This window comes from Arachis stenosperma, chromosome 10 (genome assembly GCF_014773155.1).
Source record: "Arachis stenosperma cultivar V10309 chromosome 10, arast.V10309.gnm1.PFL2, whole genome shotgun sequence".
Lineage (NCBI taxonomy): Eukaryota > Viridiplantae > Streptophyta > Magnoliopsida > Fabales > Fabaceae > Arachis > Arachis stenosperma.
In genome coordinates this window covers 68,607,225-68,614,045 of record NC_080386.1, presented here as the reverse complement: position 1 = coordinate 68,614,045, position 6,821 = coordinate 68,607,225, and positions in this window count along the sequence as shown.

Below are 6,821 nucleotides of genomic sequence, written 5' to 3'. Positions count from 1 at the left end.
GGACGCATATCTCTTAGATTCCCCAACAAAATCTTCGTGGTATCCGAGTAGGATCCGGAAATCCGGAAAGTCTAACCTTGTTCGTGGTATTCCGAGTAGGATTCCGGTATTGAATGACTGTGACGAGCTTCAAACTCTGAAGGCTGGGCGTTAGTGACAGACGCAAAAGAATCAATGGATTCTACTCCAACCTGATTGAGAACCGACAGATGATAGCCGTGCTGTGACAGAGCATTTGGACCATTTTCATTGAGAGGATGGGATGTAGCCATCAACAAGGGTGATGCCTCCAGACGATTAGCCGTGCAGTGACAGCGCATAGGACCATTTTTCCGAGAGGATTAAAAGTAGCCATTGATGATGGTGATGCCCTACATACAGCTTGCCATGGAAAGGAGTAAGAAGGATTGGATGAAAGCAATAAGAAAGTAGAGATCGAAAGGATTCCAGCATCTCACACGCCTATCTGAAATTCCCACTATTGATTTACATAAGTATTCTATCCCTTTTTTATGTTCTATTTATTATTAATTTTCGAATCCATAAACCATTTTAATCTGCCTAACTGAGATTTACAAGGTGACCATAGCTTGCTTCATACCAACAATCTGTGGGAGCGACCCTTACTCACGTAAGGTATTACTTGGATGACCCAGTACACTTGCTGGTTAAGTGAACGGAGTGGAAAGAAAGTGCTGAGTTAGTTTTTAGGCACATGCCAAAGAGCCATTATTGTTGATCACAATTTCGTCCACCACTGTTCAGCCTGACCTCTTCGCACTCAAACGGCTATAACTTAGATACAGAGGTCCAAACGACACGGTTCCAGTTGCGTTGGAAAGCTAACGTCCGGAGCTTCGATTTGATATATACTTTGCCATAGCTGCCCGGACGCCAGGCGACGCGAACGCGTGGGTGACGCAGACGCGTGACCTGGGTGGAACGCAACCCGCGCGGCCGCATGAGCTATGCGGCCGCGTCACTTGTCTGCGACCTGTACGGACCAGAAAACGCTAGAAGTAACTTCTGGGCTGTTTCTAACTCAGTTTTTGGCCCAGAGAACTCAGATTAGAGGCTATAAAGTAGAGGGATTGCATCCATTCAGATCATGCTTTCATAATTCACTTTTCATGTTTTAGATGTAGTTTTAGAGAGAGAGGTTCTCTCTTCTCTCTCTCTTAGGATTAGGATTTAGGACTTCTCTTTGTTTTTAAGAGTGACTCTCGATCCCAGGTTTAATATTCTTTTTACTTTATATTTTTCTTCCATTTGGAATACTCTAATGCTTTTACTTGTATCTGATTTATGTTGCCCAACTGGCTTGTGAACCTTTCATGTTATGATTTCTTTGAATTAATATTATTTGAGGTATTGCAGTTATTATTGCTTTCTTTTATTTACATGATTATTGCTTCCCATCTGAAGATATTGTTATTCCAGTAGACTTAGTTCCTTCCTTTTGGTTTTGGGTAAGAAATCAGTAACTCAGGAAGTTATCCAACTCAACAGCATAATTGATAATTGTTATCTCCTCTAATTGAATTGAATCTCATACTCCCAATCTTTTCTTAGGAATTAACTCGGATTTGAAGATCAAACTAATTAGTCACTTGACCTTCCTCTGCTTTAAGCAAGGGTTAACTAAGTGAAATTAAGATTCAATTGTTATTATCATTGTTAAGGATAATTCGGTCTGGACTTCCAATTTCTCATACCTTGCCAAAAGTTTATTTACAGTTATTTATTTATTTTTAATTGCAATTTAAATTACTTACTTCCTATTCTCAAAACCCCAAATTTACAATCTCATAACCAATAATAGAAACATACCTCCCTGCAATTCCTGAGAAGACGACCCGAGGTTTAAATACTCGGTTATCAATTTTAAAGGGGTTTGTTACTTATGACACCCAAACGTTTGTACGAAGGGATTTCTGTCGGTTTAGAGACTATATCTACATCGCGACTGTTTTTATGAACTTCTTTACTGGCAAAAATCCCGACATCACTAAGCTAGTAACCAAAGAAGCAAGAGAGAGAGAGAAATTTAAGCTTGAAGCATAGAAAGCTAAAACAGAAAATCCAAACCAAATCAAGCTTTGGTTAAAGGTAATCCATCTCATCTTGCATGCATCAGATCTTCTTCTCTTCTTCCCAACTCTCTGCTCTATCCGAAAATGGCATCAAGGGAAAGTTGTTCTCTACCCTATTCTGCTTCACATCTACGGTCACAAGTGATACTTAGGGACCAAGTAGTTTTTCAATGGCTAAGATCAAGTTGACCATGAGAAGATTTCCATGGTTGCTGCTTTGTGGCTTTCGGTCAAGATGAGAAAGTCAGAGGGAAAGTTTATACTCTGAGGATTAAAGAGGAAAAGTGAACATGTGGGTTGGTAAAGCTCAAGGCTCAAGGTGTTGACCTTGGAAGAAGAACCAAGAAACATGCAAGGAGATATAAAGAAGCTTGCTGTTATTCAGAGGCAAGAGGAGAAAACCAGAGTTTGTGAGTTGTGTTCTGTAAAGTTCCTCTACTTGGATAATGCTCTCTTTCAAAGAAGCATTCGGCCAACACTGAAGAACTGTATCTGAGGTTTTCAAATCTGGTTTTGCACATAGCAAAGAGGCTGCTGATGAAGTCAATCTCCTTCATGTTTTAGTGATTGTAATGTACTTTCTACGTTTATCTTTCTGTAATTTCTTGTGAGAAAAGGCATGTGAGAAAGCTCAAGTAAAAGCATGAGTGGAAAAAGGCTGAGTGATACACTTGAGAGAAAAGCCTAGAGTTATTTTTCTGATTCTTTAGGTTGGTTAAGTGTCTTGTATCTTGTACCTGTCTGGTATCCCTTTCTTAGTTGGGTTAGCACTAAGAGTGAATAGTTAGGAGTTAGCATAGCCAATGTCAAGTTAGTTAGAGCTTAAGTGTGAAATTGGTGTATGTAATACTGTTAACTATAGTGAAATTCTTCCATAATTGTGGAGGAGACTGGATGTAGGTTGCATAGCACAAGGTAACCGAACCAGGATACATGCTGGTGTTCGCTTTTCTCTTCTCTGCTAAGTTCTGTTTTCTGATATTCATGAGACAAAAATAAATTGTCTCATAAATTTCCACTGTTGAGATCAAACAGAATCAGAATTGTAATTTTGTTTAAAAAGGGTCATAACAGCAACTTAAAAAGGAAGGCATAGATTCAACCCCCTTCTCTAAGCCTACCAAAACCTTCAATTGGTATCAAAAGTGGTGCACGAAATTGCAATAACACTTTTGCAATCCCGCACAACTAACCAGCAAGTGCACTGGGTCGTCCAAGTAATACCTTGCGTGAGCAAGGGTCGATCCCACGGAGATTGTCGGCTTGAAGCAAGCTATGGTTACCTGTAAATCTTAGTCAGGATATCAGAAATTATCAGGATTTATTGTAAAAAGCAAAATAACATGAAAAAGGTACTTGTTCTGCAGTAGTGGAGAATAGGCTGAGGCTTTGGAGATGCTCCATCTTCCGAATCTCTGCTTTCCTACTGTCATCTTCATCAAACACGCAAGGCTCCTTCCATGGCAAGCTGTATGTAGGGTTTCAACCGTTGTCAGTGGCTACCTCCCATCCTCTCAGTGAAAATACGTCCCTGATGCTCTGTCACAGCATAGGCTAATCATCTGTCGGTTCTCGGTCCGGCCGGAATAGAATCCAGTGATTCTTTTGCGTCTGTCACTAACGCCCCGCCTTTCGGAGTTTGAAGCACGTCACAGTCATTCAATCATTGAGTCCTACTCAGAATACCACAGACAAGGTTTAGACCTTCCGGACTCTTGAATGCCGCCATCAGTTCTAGCTTATACCACGAAGATTCCGATTAAAGAATCCAAGAGACATCTACTTAATCTAAGATAGAACAGAGGTGGTTGTCAAGCACATTCATAGTTGAGAATGATGATGAGTGTCACAGGTCATCACATTCATCCGGGTTAAGAGCAAGTGATATCTTAGAATGGAAACAAGCATGATTGAATAAGAAACAGTAGTAATTGCATTAATCCATCAAGACACAGCAGAGCTCCTCACCCCCAACCATGGGGTTTAGAGACTCAGCTGTGGAAGGTACAAGAAACGTGTAAAAAGTGTTATGAGGTCATAAGGTACCGATTACAATGTCAAAAGATCCTATAGTAGTAACTAGTATCCTAAGGTTTACAGAAATGAGTAAATGACAGAAAATCCACTTCCGGCCCACTTGGGTGTGCTTGGGCTGAGCAATGAAGTAATTTCGTGTAGAGACGTTTTCTGGAGTTAAACGCCAGCTCCCATGCCAGTTTGGGCGTTTAACTCCAAGTTTTATGCCAGTTCCGGCGTTTAACGCTGGAATTTCTGATGCTGATTTGCTACGCCGGTTTGGGCCATCAAATCTTGGGCAAAGTATGGACTATCATATATTGCTGGAAAGCCCAGGATGTCTACTTTCCAATGCCGTTAAGAGCGCGCCATTTGGGCTTCTGTAGCTCCAGAAAATCCACTTCGAGTGAAGGGAGGTCAGAATCCAACAGCATCTGTAGTCCTTTCAGTCTCTGGATCAGATTTTTTGCTCAGAACCTTCAATTTCAGCCAGAAAATACCTGAAATCACAGAAAATAAACAAACTCATAGTAAAGTCCAGAAAAGTGAATTTTTACTAAAAACTAATAAAAATATAATAAAAACTAACTAAAAGATACTAAAACATACTAAAAACAATGCCAAAAAGCATACAAATTATCCGCTCATCACAACACCAAACTTAAATTGTTGCTTGTCCCCAAGCAACTGAAAATCAAAATAGGATAAAAAGAAGAGAATATACTATAGACTCCAAAATATCAAAGAAACATAGTTCCAATAGATGAGCGGGACTAGTAGCTTTTTGCCTCCGAACAGTTTGGCATCTCACTCTATCCTTTGAAGTTCAGAATGATTGGCATCTATGAGAACTCAGAACTCAGATAGTGTTATTGATTTCCCTAGTTAAGTATGATGATTCTTGAACATAGCTAGTGTATGAGTCTTGGCTGTGGCCCAAAGCACTCTGTCTTCCAGTATTACCACCGGATACATACATGCCACAGACACAAAATTGGTGAACCTTTTTAGATTGTGACTCAGCTTTGCTAAAGTCCCCAATTAGAGGTGTCCAGGGTTCTTAAGCACACTCTTTTTGCCTTGGTTCACAACTTTATTTCTTTCTTTTTTTTTTTCTTTTTTTCTTTTTTTTCGAAATTTTTTTTTGAATACTGCTTTTCTTGCTTCAAGAATCAATTTGATGATTTTTCAGATCCTCAATAACAGTTCTCTTTCTCCTCATTCTTTCAAGAGCCAACAATTTTTAACATTCTAAAACAGCAAATCAAGAGACATATACACTGTTCAAGCATTCATTCAGAAAACAAAAAGTATTGTCACCACATCAAACTAATTCAACTAGTTTCAAGGATAAATTTCGAAATCCTGTACTCTTGTTCTTTTGTGATTAAAGCATTTTTCATTTAAGAGAGGTGATGGATTCATGAGACATTCATAGCTTTAAGGCATAAACTTTAATTTTATTAATTATGAATTAAGAACAAGACTCAAAACTAAATATAAGATTAAACTAGAAAGAATAAAAATAGAGAACAAAATAATAAAATAAAAAAAATGCAAAAACATAGGCTACTAATGATAGAGGTTTTCACAGAGTTAGGACTCAACAACCTTGATTTTGAGAAGTGGATGCTCCCTCAGCTTGAGAGGAGAGCTTTTGGCGTTTCAATTCTTGGATTTCACGCCCCTGCTTCTCTTGTTCCTTCAGCAATTTGCAGATCATGCAGTTCTGATTCTGCTGCTCTTCCTTCAGTTGCTCCATAGTCTCTTGCAACTTGTTAATGGATGCTTCTAGGCTGGCCCAGTAGCCAATTTCAGGGAATTCAGGGAGGAACTCATGTGCCCTCCTTGATAGAGTTGTCTTGCACTTGTCCTTCCATTGACTTCTTGGTGATTGGGTGTTCAATGGGTATGAACTCATCTACTCCCATCTTTACCCTAGCCTCTTTACAGAGCAAGGAGATCAAGCTCGGGTAGGCCAATTTGGCTTCAGTGGAATTCTTATTTGCAATTGTGTAGATCTCACAAGCAATCACATGATGCACCTCCACTGCTTTTCCAAGCATAATGCAGTGAATCATCACTGCTCTCTTGATGGTAACCTCAGAACAGTTGCTAGTGGGCAATATGGAATGCCCAATGAAGTCTAGCCACCCTCTTGCAATTGGTTTGAGGTCTCTCTCATGAGTTGGTTTGGGACACCTTTAGAATGGTTATCCACTTAGTTCCAGGGAGGCATATGTCCTCTAGAACTTGATCCAACCCTTTATCTACTCTCACCATCCTCCTATTAAAGGAGTCAGGATCATCTTGCAGTTGAGGCAACTTGAAGATTTCTCTTATTTGTCCAGATGGAAGTATATAACTTTCCCTCTGACCATGGTTCTATAGGTATGGTAAGCGGTTCCAGTCATTCTCTGCTTATCTGTCAGCCACAGATTTGAGTAGAATTCCTGAACCATGTTCCTTCCAACCTTTGTCTCAGGATTGGTTAGAACTTCCCAACCTCTGTTTCAAATTTGCTCTTGGATCCCGGATATTCATCTTCTTTCAGATCAAATTTCACTTCCGGGATCACTGACCTCAGACCCATTATTTTGTGATAATGGTCTTCATGTTCTTTGGTTAAGAACTTCTCTTGATTCCAAAGATTCTTTGGATTAGTCTCTTTCTTTCCTCTTAAATTGGTTGTTTTCCCTTAGGAGCCATGAT